Here is a 23,986-nt window from a genome sequence, read left to right as displayed (position 1 = left end):
ACTGGCCACTTTTTCATAGTCTTCTTTGTTGGTCCCTCCTCTGCTTCTGACCTTGGTGCCTCAAGGCTCTATCATTGGTCTTCTCTAATGACACACTTCCTCTAGGTATCTCATCTAGCTCCAGAATTTTGAACACTATCTATACAGTGAGTTTTCTCTCCACTTGTATTAGTTATTTATTCCTGCATAACAAATTACCCCCAAATCTAGAGACTTAAAACAATAGACATTTATTATCTTTGTTTCTGTGGTTTAGGAGTCTGGGAACAGCTTAACTGAGTGTCCCTGGCTCAAGGTCTCCATGAAGTTACAGTCCTCTGAAGATTCCAGGAGCTGATGGATCTGCATCCAAGCTCACCCAGAGGGCTGCTGGCAGGACTTGCTCCCTCACACAGGGGCTGTGCCACTGGGCTGCCTCACAACCTGGCAGCTGGCTATTCTCAGCTAAAAATTTTAAGAGAGAGAATGCTCAAGACAGAAGCTACAGTCTCTGTGTACCCTAATCTCAGGGGTGACGTATCATTACTTCTACCGTATTCTATTCATTAGAAGCAAGTAGTGAGTCCAGCCCACACTCAAAGAAAGGTGATTACTCAAGAACGTGAATATCAGGAGATGGGGAGCAATGAGGACCATCCTAGAGACTGCCTATCACACCACCTCTCCCACCCTTGAGCTCGGCTTATAAATCCACTGGGCTTGAGCCTCACGTAGGGCCCATGTGTACTCTTTTGCCTGTCCATCTTCTGACTATGATGCTGTCTCTGGTCTAAAGCACTGGAGCATGGCAGGGGTAGCAGTAGTGGCAAATGTTCTTAACTCATTGACCACCTCCTCCACTGCTGGCCCCCAGGGTGGTCCCCCACTCCTTCTGTAGTCTCAACATTCCTCTAGGGGTATCTACATGTATCTCCTCTGAGGGATTTCAAGACCTTTGCTCTGCAACACCTAAACAGGCCCTTCTGATTGATGTTCTTGCCTCAGATCAATGTGGCAAGGCCATGTTCTCCCAGGTCAGCCTGAAGCCAGAGTGAATGAGGGAGAGAGGTTCCTGATGTGAAGAGAACTATTCTTACTTTGCTAGTGGTCCTTTTCGCTCCTCCCCATTGGTGGTGGCATATGGAAGGCAGTGATGGGTCAACACTGAAAAAGATCACATTCGAGGAATGTATGATTACAACCTAAAAAAGCTGAAGAGAAGACATAGTTGGAAGATATGGTATTTTACATTTACATTGTAAAATTCTAAAAAGTAAATTTAAAATGACCAGAAAATGAGTTATTGTTAACATTTACCTGCATCCTCTGGGCAAGGCTTGAATTTGTGATGATCACCAACAAAGCACAGTAACTTCAGTAGGGTAATTGGAAACCAGTATTCACTCAGACTACACAGGATAATGAAGGAACATGAATAATGATGCTCACATTAAATAAATGGTATGAGGAAACTTCAGACAGATGCAAGATTTATTTCATTTCAATACGAGCAGGATCCTAAGAGCCATGGCATTTTGAGTGACAGCAGCATTGCTACTTTCTTCTCATAGTAGATTGCTATGAATTGAATGTTTATGCTCCTCACCCCCAAATTTATATATCAAAGACTTACATTTGAGTTTTCTGATGGTGTATTAGTCTGTTCTCATGCTGCTAATAAAGACACATCTAAGACTCGGTAATTTATAAAGGAAAGAGGTTTAATTGACTCACAGTTCCACATGGTTGGTGAGGCTTCACAATCATAACGGAAAGCAAAGGAGGAGCAAAGGTACGTCTTACATGGTGGCAGGCAAGAGAGCTTGTGTAGGGAAACTCGCCTTTATAAAGCCATCAGGTATCATGAGACTTATGCACTATCACAAGAACAGCACAGAAATACCTGCCCCTCATGATTCAATTACCTCCAACTGGATCCCTCCCACAACATGTGGGAATTATGGGAGCTATAATTCAAGATGAGATTCGGTTGGAGACACAGCCAAACCATATCAGATGGTATTAGGGGTGGGGTCTTTGGGGGATCATTACATTTATATGAGGTCATGAAAGTGAGGCTGCCATGATGGGATTAGTGTCTTAGTGCCATTATTGTAAAAGGAAGAGAGAACAGAGCTCAAATCAATCTCTCTCTCTCCCCTCTCTCACTCTCCATTCCCCCATCTCTCCATCATGCAAAGACACAGCAAGAAGGGGCCATCTGCAAACCATGAAGAGAGCCCATATCAAGCAACAGAAATCAGTTTATATCACTCCTCTGCTAAAAAACATAAATAAATACATGAAATAAAACTTCACAATTGCTTCTTGTCACACATAGAATAAAATCTAAAGCCTGGAATACCTGACCTCCAGCTCTTCTAATATCTTCCTCCTTTCTCCTTTTTCAGGTGTACACAAAACACTGCCTCCTCAAAGAGACCTTCCCTGATTACTCCCATCTAGTCTTTTTTCAACCTGTCATTCTCTAGGTCCAAATTTTCTATACTTTCTTCATAACACATCACTATCTGAGTCAATGCTGTATCTTGCAGAGTGATTTTATTTTATTCTGGTCTGTCTCCCCTATTAAAATGTAAGTTTCATTAGGGCAGAGACTGTTTATCTATTTGCCACTGTAATAGCAGTACCTAGAAGAGCTCCTGGGACATAGTAAGCACTCTAAATATTTATTGTATATGAGAAAGTAACTGTTTTATGGTGTACCACAAAAGATGTGTGTTTATAGAGCTATGGAAACACAACTGAGGAGTAATTAACACCAATGGTCACAGTCAAATGCAACCTGCACATGATTGCCAGATTAATACCCGACTTCCTGTTTTTCTTAATGCTACACAAATGACAAGCATACTCAGATCACTCCCCTGTTTAGAAAATCTTAGCATCTTCACATTTATTATAGAATACATTTCAAACTCATTCACATAATATTCACAGTTATTCTCAGTCTTCCCTACCTTATTCCCCCCAACTAAGTTTTCATCTCTAATTTTTTGGAGTCATTATATAATTTCAGACTTCTCATATTGTTTTGCCCATCTGAAAGATCTTCTTCCAACCCCATCTTCCCCCACAAACTTGTTTCTACGTATAGAATTCCAATCATCCTTTAAAGTGATGCCCAAGCTTTCTGCCGCTCTGTTGCACATTCCCAGCTACTCCCAGAGCTTGCTTGTCCTCCTCCTGTGTTCTCAGCAACTGTGCTTATTTTTTATTTGCATCACGCATTTGGCACTTAGCATTTTCTTTAGTGAATTATTAGTTACTTTTTATGTTTCATGACATTTATGCTCAACTAAGTGTAGATTAGCTGAAAAGGACAAATACTTATATCGTTTGTGACAGTCACAAAATTAGGGCTACAGTAAATGTCCAATAAATTAGCATTGGTTGACTAATAAGTGGACACAAATACTATATGTAAATGACTGATATTATACTGGGGGATAATATGTAAATGACTGATATTATACTGGGGAATAAGCTCATCTACTAAGGACTATTTTGAGTCAAGTTAACATATTTTAGGAAGAGTGAGATTAAATTGGAAATTTACATTACTTGAAATAAAAAGACTAAGACTCAAAGGATTTTTCTTCAAATAGAAAGTATAAAAACATAATGTTGATAGTAAATTGCAGAGAAAATGAAGATCTGTTTTTCCCAAACATAGGAATGGAGCTATAAATTTTTCTAGGAAGTTGTTAATCAGACTATGAAAACTTGCTCATTAATTCTTTTTCTTCTTGTCTTTAATTTTTAGAGTAAGTCCAAAACATCAAGATGTTGATCCTCAGCCAACAGGAAAATCTTCATTCCTTGACTCTACATGCCTTTTGAACTTTGAGGAAGGTATAGAGTACTCCTTTGCATTTGGATGTTGTGTTTCCATACCAAGTGCCCCTGAGACGGCTCTAAAGAGAGTCCTGAGAAGAGCGTCCCCAGAATGACAGCAGATGTGACACTCATGTGTTCCTCTGATGTTCATTCTCTTGAACTTGATTTAATTTTACTCTATTAACTCTTTCTAAAAGAAGAACAGTGTTCTTGGCTCAAAATATTATTTTGTTTTATTTTGCATAAATTTGCATAATGAAGCACTAACTCAAAATATGGTTAACGAAATCAAGTAAATGCATTAGTCAACCTACAGTAATTGTATTCAAGTTCAACATGGGTGGCATTATACACGTAAAATGCCTACAACTTTCAAATTAATCACAACCTCTATTTGAGAAGAGGCAAGAGCGGTGCTGAAGAGCACTACTTAGCAAAGCTGTGAAGAGAGCCCCTGGAGCTATTCTGTTTTTACTAAATAACTGCACAGAAGACTGGGAGGGGCCCTGTTTTCCTACCAGTGCTATGAGAGTGAGCACAGCTCAAACTTTATTCCTCCTGTGAATGTATCTGAATAATCTCTGTATTTTTAGGACCCGGCATGGTTTCCATAACACAGTCAAATGATCTCTTCTTTCATTTGAAATTATTCAGTTTTTCCCTCTCTAGTTCATAAACTAGTTTTTCTGAAAGTGTAGTCTACTGATCACCTCCATCAGAATTATCTGCAAATTCTACACCAGCACTCTGAGGATGAGATCTACAACTTTAATTTTAAACAAGCTTCCTGGGTATTTCTCACTGATGTGGAAATTTTTGAGACCCATTCCTATATAAGCACACACATATAGATCACATAACAAACACATTTCTCATTCTGAGAGAAAAATACACTAAACAGAGGTCAGAAAGTAAGATTTTTCCTTTTTTTATCTCAATTTAGGATTTTTCAGTTAGTCTTTTGTATCAGTTACTAAAAGGAATGATTATCCACCCTGGGGGAGACCTATTTCCTAGGTAAATAATGAAAAATGGTAACACCTTTTGAAAAATCTGCTTTGCATTTGCTATTCATTGGCGACTTTGTCCTATGACGAATTAGAACCCATCACATTCCATAAAATTCTTCTTCATGCCCATCTGGAAATGTAACATGTTTGAGCCACATAATTTCTCCAAGCAAGAGCCTTACCATTTGGAGATGATTGAGAGTACACAAAGACGAAAATTCTACAAAGTCAAATATTTTAAGGCTGTAGAAATTAATACTTGAGATCACAGTTTAACCAAATACTTTCATTAAATACATTAAAGGGCACAGAAATTTTCCAATACTCTTTGTCATGAACAAATTTTTCAAGTCCAGTTGTCCTTGACGTTGCTGGGGCTTTTTTTACAGCCCTTCTGTAGACACTTTCTCTCCAGTGCTGGAATGGTTTGTGAGAGCTGGTTGCAAAGGTCTGTCACAAATAAGTAATTTCCATGTGGGCAGATGTTGTGCTAGTTTTCTGCCTGCTTTGCTGTCAGTCATTAAAGTACCTAAATTCAGCAATTTTTTGACAAATATCGAGTAATTAAATGATTATAGCTGTAGCTAACTTTTCAAAAAAAATTTAAAAAGGCCCTGTCAAGTGGATGAGTTCATGTAGTATCCTTTCTTAATTGCCCAGAAGTGTTTCTAATAACGTGAGAGCTTTTGCTGAAAGAAGAGGTCTTAATGATGAAATGCGGAATGCTTTAAACAAGTATCATCTAAATTAGAAAATAAAAACATCAAGTTCATTAAAAGAAGTGTACTACCCAAAGATTTGGGGCCAGGAAGAAATCAACAGGCTATTCAGTGTTTTCTGAGGACAAAAAAAAAAAAAAGTCCTTTGTATTCAAAAACAGTACACATGACTGTTCCTTTGTGCCCTTTGAGTTTGTTTTCCTGTAACTGTGATCAGTTCATATTAATTTATCCATACTCTCTCCCTTGTTTCCCCTTACTTGTGAGGCAGGGCTTTATAGGCCATTGCCAAAATGAGAAAAGAATCGTGTTTGAGCCTTAATGATTGCATTCCATATCATCATCATCATCATTATCATCATCATCATCATCATCATTACCTTTATCATTATCATAGAATACTGAAAAACAAGTAACAAGAGCATTAAATATATTTTGGAAAAAATATAGTCTCTAATTATTTAATCAATGCAATAACAAGAATGGCTAACATTTATTCATTGCCAAGAAATGTTCTAAGACTTTAATCCTCCTAACAATTTAGTGAATTAAGTAATATTATTAAACCGATGTTAAAGAAGAAAACTGAGGTACAAAGAAGTTAAACATTTTGCTAAGGTCATATGGCTGGTAAATACTAGAGTCAGGACTGAAAAGCAGGCAGGCTAGCTTCAAAGTCCATACTCTTAACCACTGTGCAATGATGCTATGAAGCAAATTAAATTGGTTCAATAGTATGCTCTTGAGAGCTCATTATCTAAACTGAGTTTACCAGTCACAAGTAAGTCTTACATAACAATTTAGATGTATTCTCAAAGGTCTTCATAAAATCAAAGCAGAATCATTTTTATCTGATATAAAATATGCCCTAGAGTTGCAGATAGGTCTAATTTATAAGACTAATATAAGAGATCGACTAAACGAGTGTTATATTTATTATATTGATCAAAATTAGCTGTAACACAGTGATAGGAGTCTACTGTAAGAGCCCAAGTAAAAGATAATATGGTATAACCAAGGGCAAAGATAGTAGGGATAAAGTGGAGAAGAGGCATAAGAAAGGCATTAAATAGAATGTGTAAATAAGACTTGTCAATTGATTAGATATTAGTAGTAAGAATGAGTTCTGGTAGTTATAGTCTCTGTGATGAAGCATACAAAAAGGAGGTATACATATGGGTCTAGGTCAAATGGAGAGACAGAAATCACACAGTACTTTAAATAGAGAAATGTTAACACATAGAATTATTAGCTAAAATAAGGGATAACCTACTAAGAAGCAAACTTTGAAGACAACAGAAATGGTAGATATCCACTAGCAGCCACTACCTCTGGGGCTAGGATATAACACCCAAGGAAACAACAAATCTGAAGGAGACCTTCATCTCCCACCAAAGTTGAATTCCAGACCTTGACAGAGAAATGCAGCCATGGCCCAGTGATGATAAAGTATTTTGCTAGCATCCCACACCAGCAGAACACATTAGGATTCCAACAGCTGGGATGCTGGAGGGAATGACACGAGAGGTGCCAGGATGCAGAAACCACTGGAAATCTACTCTTGGGATACTGAGGAAAGTGGCCCACAGGAAAGTGTCAATCACTGCTGGCTGCTGACCATGGTGTGCTGCTGGAGCCTATAAAGAGGAGCACATGAACCAGGAAGAGAAACGTCTCCTTCCTGTAGTGCCCTTCAAAATTCACTACTGACAAAGCTTAACATCATGCCAGCTGACAAGGGAGAAATGCTGACAGGGACTAGCTCCATTATCATAGAGAAGGCAATAAAGAGAAGAACTGGAGCTGAGAAGCAATCGATTGAAAGCTGGCACGGTATGTGCAGAAACCATGTGAATTCTATTAAGGACATTTTGAGTTTGAGATGCCTTTTCGGATACCCATATTGGATTAATGGGTCTTGAAATCTAGGGAATAGCTTGGACTGGAGGTACAGATTTTTAGACTATCAACAGATAAGTGGCAGGTAGAGCCTTCAACATGGATGAAAATGGGTTTTTGAAAAAAAAAAAATGCCAAGGGCACAAGGGAAACAGCACATATCAAAAGCAGACATAGAAAAAAGAGCCTACAAAGGAAACCAGTAAATAAATCACAAGAACAGATTTATGGTTAAAACGTGACGCAAAAGAGTTGAATGACTTAAAGTGTTATGTAAAAGAAAAACTGAAAATGTTCATTAGATTTGACAAGAGGTAAATTTAGTAAAAGAACTTTCACGTACAGGTAATAATGAAGCCAAATTGCAAGAGATCATGAATAGTGAGGAAACAGAGATGGAAAACTTGTATTATTTTTTTCACTAGGGTGGTAATTCAAAGAGAACGAAGTGTGAATGGAGACGTTTTGTTTGTCTGCTTTGGTATGCGAGAGAGAGAAAAATGAAAAAATGGTAATGTGAAAGAAGTTTGAGAATGTGAAAGAATCCAGTGCAAATCAGGAGATCCAGGAAAGAGAGGAGACAATTGATGAAGTGAGTACTGCAAAAGCAGCACCTACATTAAGGGAATCAGACTCAAACAGGAGTAAAAATACCTTTTCCTTAGGAAAGTTTTCAATTAGTGAACACAAATAAATGGTAGAATTTGCATCCACTCTAAAATAAACTTACTATACCACCCAACCCACATACAATACATTCATTGAATTTTGGAGCTTGAAAAGAACCCAGAGCTTCTCAAATGCTGATCCACAAACCAGTAATGTCAGAATGGCATGAAGGAAGCTCTCTTTCTGAGGATGCCTTAGGAGCTAATTTAAAAGACAGGGGGTGGGGCAGGCATGGTGGCTCATGCCTGTAACCCCAACACTTTGAGAGGCTGAGGGGGCGGATCACGAGGTCAGGAAATCGAGACCATCCTGGATAACATGGTGAAACCCCGTCTCTACTAAAAATACAAAAAATTAGCCGGGCGTGGTGGCGCGCACCTATAGTCCCAGCTACTCCGGAGGCTGAGGCAGGAGAATGGCGGGAACCCGGGAGGTGGAAGTTGCAGTGGACCGAGATCGCACCACTGCACTCCAGCCTGGACGACAGAGCGAGACTCCATCTCAAATGAATGAATGAATGAATGACAGGGGGATTCCAGCAACCTACTTCAACCAAAACAGACTCCTCTTTTCCTATTTGACATGTTCTGTTTCCTTTCCCTATTTCATTCAAAGAAGAATTCTGCTATAACACCACGTGAAAGCTATGTTTAGTCCAGCCTATTTACTTTACAGATGAGGAATCAGAAGACTAGAGAGGACAAGTAACTCATCCAAAATGCAAGGGCTACTCTAACACTAGAACATAGGTCTTGGTTTATTACCAGTAATAATCTAATTAATTTATCACTTCCCTAAATTTAAACATTTATGCCACTTGCAATTTTAGTCCAAATAATTTTGACCTCAATCCTCACCCCTCTCCTGACATGGTGACATCCTACACCACAATTCAAGAATAATCAAGACATCATATGTCTGTGGCGTCTTTTGTGTTTGTTTTACAGACACGCATTCAGAAATAACTATTCTAATGACATTTCTAGACTCATAAATAAGAAATGTATGCAAGGAACTCATTGTGGTCTTCTGCCATATCAATCTCCCAACTATTCAAGTCATATTATTTTCTATTTCTTTTGCAAAGAATAAAAAGTCCACCACAATCTCCCTTGAAAAATAATCTTCAAAATTATTTTCTTCTCACTTTCACCACAAGCAAACAAATGAAACAATATAGAAACTTTCCAGAATGGTGCAGCTACTATAGAAAGCATTACGAAGGTTCCTCAGATTAAAAATAGAACTACCTATTATATTATCCAGCAGTCCCACTTCTGAGTATTTACCCAAAAGAATTGAAATCAAGATCTCAAGGAGATATTTGCACTCCCATGTTCATTGCTATTTATAATAGCCAAGACATGGAAACAACCTAAACGCACATTAACAGATGAAAATAGAGAAAATGTGGCATATGCATACAATGGAATATTATTCAGCATTAAGGAAGAAGGAAATCTTGCAATATGCAACAACATGGATGTATTTTGAGGACATCATGCTACGTGAGATAAGCCAGTCATAGAAGGACAAATACTGCATGATCCTTCATAAATATATCAGAGGTATCTAAAATAGTGAAGCTTATAGAAGCAAAGAGTAGAATGGTCATTGCCAAGGGCTAGGGAAGGGGGAAACAGAGAGTTGCTAATCAAACATCAAAATAGACATAAAGTTTCAGTTATGCAAGATGAATAAATTCTAGAGATCTGCTATACCACATAGTGCCCATAGTTAACGATGCTTTCTTCTACACTTAAAAATCTGTGAAGACGGTAAAGCTCATGTTAAGTGTTCTTATCACAATAAAATAAAATACAGCAAAAATTTAATTAATTAAAAATAAAAATGTAAAAACTCTTATGGTCAAACTTCAGGATTTAAGGAGAGGACTATTGGAATCACCTTAGGAGAATTTAGCAAAATATACATTCCCATGCTGTAACCAATATATGCTGATGGGTTATTAGAGCCTGGTGAGGAGAGTAGGGAAAATGGATACAAGAATAGGAATTATGAAATTTAAAACTCTCTTCAGATGATGTTATGTTTCCCTAGCAATTGAGTCAACTAAACATCTCATTTCACAGTCTTCTTGTTTATTCTTCCATGAAGATAAAGGGAAATTTTACATATTATTGTTAATTTTTCACTTTGTGTCACTAACTGGTAAAACAATGTGAGAAGCACATTACGATAAAATAGAAAAAAGTCAACCAAGTCCAACAGTGAACAACTGCTGTGAGATGATCTAAGGTTGTCCTGCCCAGTCTGATTCTAACAGGAAAAGGAGGTATAAATGACAGATTGGAAATCTATCATACAAAAAGGAAATGTTTGTGAACTGGAACTTGGATTGAGGGAGTTGTTTTTGACTGTTTCATTTTGTTGAGATCAGTATGTTGCTCTGCTATCCAAATGACACAGAGGCTGAAAAGCAGTTGCCTAGTTAGAAGATTCCAGGGAACTGCAAGACCTTCAAAAATTTCCAGAGCCCATATCAAACCTGGACAGGCTCTATAACCACATGCTACTAATTGTAGCCACTCATGACTTAACCTGCTAATTGGCTTTCTATGCAGTTGTAAAAGGGAAACGAAAACAGTTTTTAAATATAAACATTTGCTTCTCAGTTCATTGCCCACGCTCATGTTCCCAGAGTACATGCTTTCTTGCTTCTTTGACATCACTCCCACCCAACCCAACAACTCTCATAATAAGCATGGCAGCTGCAGCAAAGTAGGACCACTATGAAATTAACACTGGAATGAGTCCCTAGGGGAGGACTGGAGGAGAACAGGATCTACATGTGAGATGGTACACTTGGATGGAGATAGTTCATCATGAAAATTTCATGATGGAGTCAGACCTTAAAGGGCGGGCACACATCTCAGAAAAAGCACAAGGTTATTTATGGAGTGCAGAAGAGACATTACTAGAAGTTCTATTTAAATTTTGTATTATTCCTTTATCAATTCTGTTTTCCCTGTATGTTTTACAGTGAACAATATTTATTAATGTGGTAGTGCGTATTAACACATACATATATGCTCATACACACATACTGTGGGGTGTACAACTTTTAAATTCTTACCAAGATGAATTGAAAATGAAAAATAAAAAAAAATGGACACTATTGATCTAGAGATTATAACTCTTAAATCTTCCACAATTTAACCTTTAATTTCTTAGGCCAACATAACAAATTACTCAGTTTTAATAAATTGACATCATCTGTCACATAAAATTAGTAGTTTAAGTCCCTTGGTATTGGCTCTGTGGTTTTTTTGTATTAAATTTGAAAATACTTTTGGTTTACATTTGTATAGGAGCTATAAGCGTAAGAAATTTATATCTAATGTTATCTTTGTAAACATTTAAATCATACCATAATAAATATTTGTTAACATTGTTGGTTCATGAAGATTTCCTTCCTGCAAAAGGAGTCTCAACTTTTAAGTTTGAAAACAATGCTCTCAATCCAGACATGAAGCTGAATTTTTCTGTACAGTTCAAGGAGAAAATCAAAATTGGAATTTTAATGTAAAATCAACAGAAAGTCAATAATTTCAAAAAAGTGACTTGGAAAATGCAAGGACATTAATTTTAAAAAATCTGAAGATCTCAAGAATAAAAAGTATTTGGAAACATAGATAACAATGGAATATGTTAGAAGTACAACATTCTGTAGTCAAAAGTGAGCAGTAACTTTCAAAAATTAATAACCTTGACTACACATAAATATCAACTATGTGTAAGGTACTATGTGGTATGTCACAGTGAAAGAAGTAGACTGCTATTAAATAGATTATAGGAAACCAAATTTCCCATCCTGCTGATTCCTTCACTGAGTTAAATATATCTTTAATGTGCTCATTTTATATTTGCAATAATGTCGTTTTAATATTTGAAAATTATATTTTGACAGTTTTTGAAAATTCCAACAAGAAGTGCATTCCACCAAGTTTTGGAAATTCCACCAAGAAGACATATGAGCTGGACAAATTAAATTGTGTCACCTGAGAAATGTTCATCACTGGCTGTTAGAACCAGGCATGTCTTTTCTTGATTCCCTGAGTGATTCCAGTGGTTATCAAAATTTCCCTTCTTAGGCTCTATTTTTCTGTTTGCTTTGTTTTTCTGACTCTGGCTTTGTTTCCTTTCCCAGTCCTTGTGCATCTTTGGTTCTGATTCTGGTTTGCTTTCCCAGTTGGTGACAGCAGTGAAGAGGAATACAATTTTCTTGTCTGCCCATTCTGTAATCTCTGTCATGTAAAGATCAAGATTTATTCTCTGACAAGTAAGGAATGATAGATCATCTTTTTAATGGTATTTTACTTGTTTGTGATTGGGTTTGTTTTGGTTTTTTGTCTGTCTCACTTTTGCAAGATAAAACAGCCTTTTGAGACCTGGGCTGTCCTCTCATCAATGGGTAGTTTATTTTTCTTTTCTTTGTCTCTCCTAAAAGTTCTACGAATTGGATTTTCTACAAAGAAGGAAGTTCTCAGGACCTTGATGGAAAGGATTATACCAAGTGCTTCTACTCACTGATACTTCAAGTAACAGACTTATGTATATTCAAGAAGCAGCAGAAAATCAGATTTGAGCTGATGAGAGAAACTGATTGTGATTATTTGTTTGGAAAAATTTAAGTATAGTTTTAAGTTTTATGAGATAAGCACTGTCTCTTCTTGATCTACTGCTATCCCTTCATTTAAAGATATTAACACATGTTTAGGTGACATGTTATTCTCACTAACCCCTCGGAATTCATAAACAAACATAGTCTCTTTTCTTTTAATGGTTAGTGTAGTTTTTGCACAGAGCATTAATAAGAGTCTGTCCTCCATTTTCAAAGGAAATAATTTGACAGAACAATTGCACAACCAAATTTCTTGAATTTTCTGGAGTTTTATATATGAAAATATATGTCATTATTCTCGTGTGATAAACCTACCATTTTTAAATAAATGCTGTGATTTGTTTGTTTTACCAGTTTCTACAAAGCCCTCCTAAGAAATTGGTCTATTCTATGACTAAGGGAATTTCTTCAGCCTAGAGAGAGAAATGATATCATATAAAGCCCTATATAAGTGTTACAGCTCTTTTAGAATTTGTCAGTCAGGTATTCCAATTTTTCTTTTTTCTTTTTTTTTTTTTTAACCAGAAAACCCCTCACAGAACAAGAAAAATCCTGGATCTTCAGGAAGTAATGAAGAGAATAAGAATTAGTAAGCATTGGCAGTAAATATAAAAGACTACTTTTTCTTCTTAATTTATAAATAATGCATATGACCTTAAAGCAAAAGTTATAACATTGTCTTATGGGATTTAGATGTATGTGATGGGATACACGTGACACTTATGGCATAAAAATAGCAGCCTGGAGAGGAGGGCAAGTGAACCTGTGTAGTTGCAGGGTTCTACATCTTACAAAAAGCAATAAAATGTTTCTTCTAAATAGACTGCAAAAGTTAAGGACATACAATAAAATCACTAGGAAAATCACTAAACATAAATAATACAAAGAGGTATAGCTTAAAAGCCACAAAATACCTTATATATTGTCTCAGTCCGTTTGTGTTGCTATGAAGGAATATGTGAGGCTGGGCAATCTGTAAAAAAAAAAAAAAAAAAGGTGGTTTATATTCAGCTCACATTTCTGCAGGCTGTACAAGAAGCATGGTGCTAGCATCTGCTTAACTTCCAGGGAGGTCCCCAGCATGCATCCACTCATGGCAGAAGGCCAAGGGGAGCTAGCCTGTATAGTGATCATATGGCGAGAGAAAAGAAGCAAGAGAGAGGGGCAAGGTGCTAAGCTCACTTTTAATAACCAGCTCTAGAAGGAACTCTTATAGAAACTAATAGAGTAAGAATTTATTATCAAGAGGATGGCACCAAGCCATTAATAAGTGACCTGCCCTCATGACTCAAACACCTCCCATCAGGCCCCACCTCCAACACTGGGGATCAAATTGCAACATGAGACTTGGAGGGGCCAAACAAACCACATCCAAAATGTAGCATACAGAGCTTTAGAAATATTCGAATAATTTTTTTAAAAGGTAGGAGAAGAACAATAGTGGAATAAAAAGCACAGGAGCAAACAGAAGAAAAAAATGCTATGGTAGACATAAATCCAATCATATCAGTAATCTGATTAAATATTAACTATGCAATCCAAATAGAAGGCAGAGGTTCTCAGAATGGATTAAAAAAGCAAGAACAAATATATGCTGCCCAAGAGAAACACAATTTATATATAAAGACATAAGTTGAAATAAAATGGATTAAAAATATATATACCAAGCAAAAAGTCAGAATAAGAAGGTTGAAGTGCCCGTATTAATATCAGATAAGTTAGACTTCAAGGCAAATAGTATTACCAGAGTTAATAAAAATAATAAAGGAAGACATAAAATCATAAACATGTATGAATCTACTACCAGAGATTTGAAATATATAAGATATGAGGGCAGAAATTGGCAAAATTAAAGGGAGGATTATACAATTCTACAATCAAAGTTGGAGATGTTACCATCTCATGCACAGCAATTGAGGAAAGAGCCAGATACAATCTCAGTAAAAACATAATCTGAACAATACCATGGACCACCGTGACATAATTAACAAAATCAGCAACTGCAGAATTCACATGATTTTCAAGTGTACATGTAGATGATATATTCACTGTATTAGTTTGTTCCCACACTGCTATAAAGAACTACCTGAGACTGGGTAATTTATAAAGAGAAGAGGTTTGATTGGCTCACAGTTCCACAGGCTGTATAATAAGCATGGCTGGGGAGGCCTCAGGAAACTTACCATCATGGCGGAAGGCAAAGGGGAAGCAGGCACATCTCACCATAACAGAACAGAAGAGAGCAAGCAAAAGGGGAAGTGCCACACACCCTTTTAAACAACCAGATCTTATGAGAACTCACTCACTATCATGAGAACAGCAAGGGGGAAATCCACCCCCATTATCCAATCGCCTCCCACCAAGTCCCTCCACCAACTCTGGGAATTACAATTTGAGATCTGAGTGGGGACACAGAGTCAAACCATATCATTCACCAATATAGAGCATAGAACCATAAAACAGGTTTCAATAAATTTTTAAAAATCAAAATTCTACAGAGTATGCTCTCTGATTGCAATAGAATTAAGTTGGAAATCAACAATGAAAACATACATATTATTTCAATACCTCTGAGATTTTAGAGCAAGCAAAAATTTCTCAGAACTCAAAGACCACAAATAATTTAAAATTTTATAAATTGGGCTTCATCAAAATTAAAAATTTTGCTCTTTGAAACACATCATTAAGAAAACGAAAAGGCAAACCACTGGGCAAAATATTTTGCCACACATATGTACAGCAAAAAACTTTGATTCAGAATATCTAAAGAACTCTCACAACTCAATGAGAAGACAAAAACCCAATTTTAAAAGTGGGCAAAAGTTGTGAACACTTCACAAAAGAAGATATAAAGTATATGAAATATAAAGTATATGAAAAGATGCTCAACATCACTAATCATTACAGAGATTACATATTAAAATTACAATAAGATACAAGTACACATTCATTAGAATGACTTTGTTTTTTGTTTTTGTTTTTTGAGATGGAGTCTTGTTCTGTCACCCAGGCTGGAGTGCAGTGGCACAATCTCAGCTCACTGCAGCCTCCGCCACCCGGGTTAAAGCGATTCTCCTGCCTCAGGCTCCTGAGTAGCTGGGATTACAAGTGCCCGCCACCACTCTTGGCTAATTTTTGTATTTTTAATAGAGACAGGGTTTCACCATCTTGGACAGGCTGGTCTTGAATTCCTGACCTCGTGATCCTCCCACCTCGGCCTCCCAAAGTGCTGGGATTACAGGTGTGAGCCACCATGCCCGTCCAGTATGACTAAATTTTAAAAAATAAAAATAATCTTACCAAGCCTCAGTGAGGTATGAAGCAACTGAAAATCTCACTCACTGCTTTGGATTTGTATTAGTCTGTTCTCACATTGCTATAAAGAACTACCTGAGACTGGGTAATTTATGAAGAAAAGAGGTTGACTCACAATTCCTCAGGCTGTACAGAAAGCATGACTGAGGAGGCATCAGGAAATTTACAATCATGGCAGAAGGCATAGGGGAAGCAGGCACATCTTACATGGCCGGAGAAAGAGGAAGATAAAGACGAGGGAGGTGCTGCACATTTTTAAACAAGCAGATCTCATGAGAACTCACTGTGATGAGAACAGCAAGGGGAAGATCTGCCCCCATGATCCAATCCCCTCCCACCAGACCCCTCCTCCAATCCTGTGTATAGGGGATTACAGTTCAACATGAGATTTGGGTGGGGACAGAAATTCAAACCATATCAGATTTTGTGGAACAGCATGGCCACTTTGGAAAACAATTTGACATTTCATAGAGTTAAACAGTTACCTGCCATACAACTTAGCTATTCTACTGCTAGCTATTTACACAAGAGAACCCAAACATAAAAATTTGTACATGAATGCTCATAACAGCTGTATTTTTAACAGTTAAAAACTGGAAACAACCCAAATGGCCATCAACAGATGAATGGATAAACAGATTGTGATACATCCGTATCATGAAATACTAAACTATCGAGACATACAACAAGGATGAACATCAAAATTATTATGCTTAGTGAGAGAAGCCAAGCAAAGAAGAAGAGTACATACTACATAATTGAATTTATATAACATTCTAGAAAATGCAATCTGCAGAGACAGGAAGTAGGTCAGTAGTTGCCTGAAGATAGATGAGAGACAGATTACAAAGAGGAAGAGAAAACTTTTGGCTGTGCTGTAAATGTTTTGTATCTGGATTTTAGAGATGATTTCATGGGTATATACACACGTCAATGAAATTGACATTGCCAATGTCACTTGATCAAATTACACATTTTAAACATATGCATTTTATGCACGCTGGACTTAATACCTGGGTGATCGGTTGATAGGTGTAGCTAACCACCGTGGCACATGTTTACCTATGTAACAAACCTGCACATTATGCACATGTATACCAAGGCTTAAAATAAACCTATGTATTTTATTATACTTCAATAAAGATATAAGAAAATTTTAAATTAATTTAGTGTTGAGAGGGCAACTATAGAAAAAATAAGATGAGCCATGGGTTGATAATTATTGAAGCTGGGAAACAAGTACAGGGGTATTTATTACAGGATCATCTTTACTTCTGCATATGCTTAAAATTTTGCTAATACAATGTTTCTAAACTTCTGTAGAGAGCCTATTCAAAATGCAATCTTGGTTTCTTAAGAAATCTGCAGAATTTTCTGGTCTTGGTAGTTGCTTAGCACTCTAATCTCTGTATTTGCTGACCATACTATAAGGTGACATAAACTAAGTATATTAGTTTATACTCTTGCTATACCTTTGTAAATGAACTGGGCCAAAGACCAGGTTTTTTTTTTTTTTTTGGAGATCAAGAATTATTTTTAGAGAGTATTTATGATTATAATGTGGGACTGCTAAGGAAAAAAATACCCAAAATTTGGAAAAAGGCAAAAGGATGACTACATTTTCTTTCAAGTCATGCACACACACATGTGTAGCACACACATTCAAAGATTATTCAATTCTCTAAATTATTTGCCTGTGTTTGATTTACAATTTACTATTGATTAGGGTATTTTACCACTCAATGAGGGTAGATGTTGACTTGTAGAAAAACTTATAATATTCATGTATATGAGTGCTTGTGATTTTTGCACATTGATTTTGTATCCTGAGACTTTGCTGAAGTTGCTTATCAGCTGAAGAAGCTTTTGGGCTGAGACAATGGGGTTTTCTAGATATAGGATCATGTCATCTGCAAACAGAGACAGTTTTGACTTCCTCTCTTCGTATTTGAATACTCTTTATTTCTTTCTCTTGCCTGATTGCCCTGGCCAGAACTTTCAATACTATGTTGAATAGGAGTGGTGAGAGAGGGCATCCTTGTCTTGTGCTGGTTTTCAAAGGGAATGTTTCCAGCTTTTGCCCATTCAGTATGGTATTGACTATGGGTTTGTCATAAAAGCTCTTATTATTTTGAGGTGTGTTCCATCAAAACCCAGTTTACTGACAGTTTTTAACATGAAGGGATGTTGAATTTTTTCGAAGGCCTTTTCTGTGTCTATTGAGATAATCATGTGGTTTTTGTCCTTAGTTCTGTTTATGTGATGAATTATGTTTACTGATTTGCCTGTGTTGAACCAGGCTTTCATCCCTGGAATGAAGCCGACTTGATCCTGGTGGATACGCTTTTTGATGTGCTGCTGGATTTGGTTTGTCAGTATTTCATTGAGGATTTTTGCATCAATGTTCATCAGGGATATTGATATGAAGTTTTTTTGTTGTTTCTCTGCCAGGTTTTAGTATCAGGATGATGCTGGCCTCATAAAATGAGTTAGGGAGAAGTCCCTCCTTTTTCAATATACCCAAAGGAAAATAAATCATTCTATTATAAAGATATATGCATGCATATGTTCATTGCAGCACTATTCACAGTAGAAAAGACATGGAATCAACCCAAATGCCCATCAATGATAGACTGGATAAAGAAAATGTACTATATATACACCATGGAATACTATGCAGCCATAAAATGGAATGAGATCATGTCTTTTGCAGGGACATGGATGGGGCTCAAAGCCATTATCCTCAGCAAACTAACACAGGAACAGAAAATCAAGCACCACGTGTTCTCACTTATAAGTGGGAGCTGAACATTGAGAACACATGGACACAGGAAGGGGAACAACACATACACTGGAGCCTGTTAAGGGGGCCAAGGGAGAGAGAGCATCAGAATACATAGCTAACCAATGCGGGGCTGAATACCTAGGCGATGGGTTGATAGGTACAACAAACCATCATGGCACATGTTTACCTATGTTACAAAACTGTACGTTCTGCACTTGTATCCTGGAACTTAAAATAATTTTTTTAAGAAAACTTATAATGATGCAAATGATTCTTGGCAAATAACAATGAAAATAAATTTTGTCTCCTAGAGATTAGTAGAGATGTTATATAGTAAATCCAAATGACTCCTGTCAGGTAAAAAAAAAAAAAAAAAGATAAGTCCCAATATTATATTTAATTGCTCTAGAGGACATTGCCTAGATTGTACCTAACTTAGCAATCTTTCATTCAATATTTATTCTTTCAGTGACTACACTTGTTCTCTACTATACTCCTTTGAACCAGATTTATCACACTTAGGGCTAATTAAAAAGGTAAATCTTTAATGTGCTCACTTAAGAAAACTGTGTAGAAATACCCAAATCCTATATTAGTATCAGGCATACTATCTCTCCTTAAGGATCTCATGGAGACATAAAGGAGCAAAGGCAAAATCAAACAACACTTTATTGATATTGGCACAGCCTGAAACCCCAACGTGGAGCTCTATGTTAATTGGATTCAAGAATTAAAGAGTGATTTTTCCTTCTACCTAACCCCAAATCTAAATTTGATTATCAGGCAGCTACCCCAGATTTTTTTAAATGAGGAGAGTAAGGTGGGTGGCCAGACTGCCCTATGGATCAGCCTGCCTGCCAGCCACTTGGAAGAAAGAGAGAAGAAATGGTCATATCCATAGGTAACCTTTAAACGAGTATCAACCCTTTGGCAAATGTGGCCTAATCAGCATCCTGAAATTTGATAAATCAAATTAGCCACAAAATCCTTTTTATTGTGGTAGCAAGGATTAGGAGAGGGGCTGGGCCTTGAGTTAGCTAATCCCCTAGATAGATGCCTATCTTCCACAGCAAAATGGATGTGAAAATAACCTGGGATAGGTTATAATCTAGCTGGAGAGGCCAGACTTTGAACATTAAGTAGTGTTAAACTAAATTTGGCCTGAGGATGTGAGTCCTTTCATAACTAACCGCAGCCTCACTTAGCACGTAAACTAACAGAAGACCTAATTTAGGAGTACTCCTGTAACAATACCTGAGTCTCAGCCAGTGACAACAGCTGAGCTTCAGTTAATTGCAGGTGGACAACTGATCAGATCTTGTTCAAATAAGGCAAACACCGAGTTGTAACCAGGAGAGCTATCTCTGCATCTTACTTCCTCCTCTGTTCATTAATGCTGCCTGACCACACTGTGGGCTGGAGTTCTCCGAACCTGTTCTCGTTTTGAGGGTTGTGGGTTCAGGAATTATTCTTTGCTCAATTAAGCTCTGATAAATTTAATTTGATGAAAGTTTTTCTTTTAACAATAGTAAGACAAGAGCTATCAATACAGATGTTCTAGGGTAAAGGAAGGAAATATTACCATGGACCGGGGTGTTGTAAATGAAATTTGATGGGCAAAATGCAAGATTTTTTTTTTTTTGGAAAGAAGCAAATACAGGAAAATCCAGGAACGCTTTGGGGTTCTAGGGAGTGGGAGAGTACAGGTTCTATCCTGAGATACCAATTTTAATTCTTAAGAAAGAGAGACTTTAATAAAAATTCATGCATATTTAAATAAAATATAAAAAGATGATGGGGGGAGGGGAGAGTCAGTGCAGCAGGACCAGAGGCGCAATGCTAAGTTCTAACACACACTGACATCATTGCAATACCCTGGAATAAAGGAAGCCCTAGCTTCCAGCAATCGGGACTTCTCTCTCTGCAAGCATAGCCTCAAAGCACCTCTGATGGATGGCTCCCAAGACATTTCATTGCTTGAAGTTCAGCAAGTTTGAATTACCCTCTAGACATCAACATTAACTTCACAGGTACTCATTGTTAATCTCCTACTAAAATAAATTGGATTGGATGAAAGAAAATAAAGGGATATGAGGTGGAAGAAGGATGTGTTTGGTTGGGAAAAAGAAAAGAGGGTGTTACAGAGGCTCAACTCCAGACTGAGCAAACAATGAAGCTTGGTATGAGCACAGAACCTGCAGTGGAAAAGCCAGTCCTGGCTATGCCACTAGCTGTCTTGGACAAGCCGTTTAACCACTCTGATCTTGTTTCCATATCTGTAAAATCAGAGAATTAAATCAAGAGAAATGATCTCCTAGCTTCCTCCGACTCTAATATTTTAAACTTTAATTGTGAGCACAAGAAATTAAATTTAACAGTAGACAAACAATAGAAAAGGAAAGGGACTCAATTTCACAGAAGTAAATCAGCAACAATCACTGGTTCTAACCCCTTTACAAAACCTTTCAGTTGTTTACTTTCTGAATACAAATCAAGCATATTAGAGAATGAGACAATCACAGTCCTATTCACAATACTGAAACAAACATAAAAAGAACCCCAAGGACAACAACAAAAACACATGGTCATTGTTTTATTAATGAGATGCTGCCTCCTGCAGTACAAGGTCAACATAACACTTAAGCTTCAAATGTTTGCTCACAGCCAGACCATTTTATTTTAGTAGTCTTGCTTTGGGGAGGGTTTTTTTGTATGTTTTTTGTTGTCTTTTTTAAATTAGGGTGATGGGAGAAAAATGGGATAGCGCTTTTAAAAATTGCAGTCATTTGAAGGAAAATGCTTTCTGACTAATTATGCAAGTGTATCTGAGAGTTGGTTGCCTTCACACGTTCTCTGGAGCCTGGCTTTCTTCTCTGTGCTTTGTGCCACCTGGTTTGCAGCTGAACAAAGAACAATCCTCTCCCGTTTGCATTAGTCTTGCTTGAAGAGTTCGTAAGAAAACAGTGATACCAATTGTGGCAGGCTCTTGAGAAAGTGTAATTACACAGAAACAAATAGGGTATGTGTTAGCCTAAATATGTCTGGAGTGATTTATTATACTTGTTACAGTTCAATAAGTTTTTGTCTTTGATGTGGGGGTTTTCACTGAGGAAAATGTATGGCAAATTCTAACAGTAAAATCAGCATTACAAGAGCATGAACTCTGGATCCAGACTGCCTGGGTTTGAAATCCAGCTCTGGCCCTTACCAGCTATGTGACCTGGATTAAGTTACTTAAACTCTCTGTGCCTATTTCCTCAGCAATGAAATAGGAATAATAGTAAAACTTATATTCTTGTTGAATGAGTTAATATTTATAAAGCCCTTAAAACAATGACCGGCATGTAGTCAGTGCAACGTAAGTATTGACTAGCACTGTATAAATATTTGTTCAAGAAACTCAGAGGGGGATGAATGAAGACCTAAATTCTTACTTTTTAAAATATTTTTCCTTTCATAACCAGCAATCATGTCTCTTTTTTGCATCTCTCTATCTTTAATAATTGTTATCTTTTTCCTATCCTTTTTTTCTCAGATTATTCTTTCTTGTTTTCCCACCATTACGGAGAAAATAAGAATCAAAGTATCATAGAGCAGGAAAGTATTTCTAATGGGGTTTAGTCCTTTCATCCACAAGGAAAAGGAACTGAAACCTAAGGAGTTTAATTGACATGTCTAGGGTCAAATAAGCTGATAAATGGCTGCTTCCTATCAGACATTCGAAAACTCCTTCCTCTCCAAAACCCACTATTTCTGATACTGAACTTACAATTATTGCCCACCTCTCTTCTCTCTCTCTACCATACCTTACTCCAGCATAGGACTGGGGACTGAGTATCTTGCTCAACTGCATTCTTAATTACCTTTCTAATCTGGTTACTTGAATTCCCATTTGCTGGCATACATAACGTGCCCACAGTTCTGGAACAAAAATGAAGACACGTGATAGGATAAGAGTTTTTTTTATTTTTTTTGTGCATAATATGTAAATTAACATACATAAAATGAGTTAGGAAAGCATAAAATTTAAATCACAGATGATTCTGCATTTGGAGAATTAACTTTATTTACAAGAATGAAGTTGCATGAAATTCATACTGTTCTAAAATTCAGATGTGTACTATCCTGTACGGGAGGAAAAAGTGGCTTCCCTCCACACTTCTGGATTGTTTGGGCAAAAAGTTAAATTAACATAAGGCAGATTAACAAGAGAAAAACCATTTAAATTACCTACATAGCATATGGGAGTCCCACAAAATATAAGACTTGAAGAAGGGTCAGATGATTGATGCTTATCTAGCATACTGAGCTGTAGAAAGTAATAGGAACTTGAAGCTGCTAATGGGGAGGAAGGATGAGGACCACAGGAGTTATGGAAAGATGAGAAGAGGAAATGTATAATGAATAAAGGTTGTCCTATTATGCACAATAATAAATAAAAGGTCTCTCAGAGCAGCCCTCATTTAGATATAGATATTTTTACTAATGTAGATTTCCTTCATGGATATAAATTTATTATCACACAAATTTTCAGTGTTAACAGCTTTTCAGGGGTACTCCTCTCGTGTCTGCAGTTCTCCGCTTAAAGTATGCCAGAGCAGTATATTTTGAGGTGGCATATGTTTCTTATGGTCATATTTTGGGATGATGTGTCCTGAGCCCCAACTATCCCATATGTACAGGCGTATACTGCATACAATTTTAAAAACATGCATTTTCAAGCCTCTAGAAGCTTATTGCTTCCCATGTTGTGTTCTTTCAGTCACCGGGCAATGGGACCTAGGACCACCACAGTATATACACTGGCACAATTTAATTATTCATCATAATTTATTGAGTAACTACTATCTGCAAAGATTTGGTGATACATTAAATTGAAAAAAAGAAAAAAGGCCCAGCAGTGTAGCTCACAGTTTAGTGGAGAAAACAAAACAAACAAACAAAAAAAGACAATCAAATCGGTTTGTTAACTTAAAATGAAGAAAAACACACAAAAGTATTGGGGCCTCAGATAAGAGTTAAATGTAGAGCAAAAGGTATAATTGGGAGTTGGGAGTCTAGTTGGGAGAGATATAAATAATTAATAAATAAATACACATAATTA

At 36.9% G+C, this 23,986-nt stretch overlaps 1 long non-coding RNA gene across 1 annotated transcript in view; it reads right to left on the bottom strand.

The window, feature by feature from the left end:
* LOC112204983 (uncharacterized) overlaps positions 1 to 13,761 on the bottom strand; it is a 53,206-nt gene extending 39,445 nt beyond the window's left edge. Inside the window, exon 1 of the long non-coding RNA XR_010147993.1 lies at positions 13,697 to 13,761. This is a non-coding gene — a long non-coding RNA (uncharacterized LOC112204983). The remainder of the gene's footprint in view (positions 1 to 13,696) is intronic.
* Between the last annotated feature and the right edge of the window lie 10,225 nt (positions 13,762 to 23,986).

The sequence above is a fragment of the Pan troglodytes genome, chromosome 10 (genome assembly GCF_028858775.2).
Source record: "Pan troglodytes isolate AG18354 chromosome 10, NHGRI_mPanTro3-v2.0_pri, whole genome shotgun sequence".
NCBI classification, from domain to species: Eukaryota; Metazoa; Chordata; class Mammalia; order Primates; family Hominidae; genus Pan; species Pan troglodytes.
The sequence above is the reverse complement of the archived record's forward strand: the minus strand, read 5'-3'. Positions and strand labels throughout refer to the sequence as shown.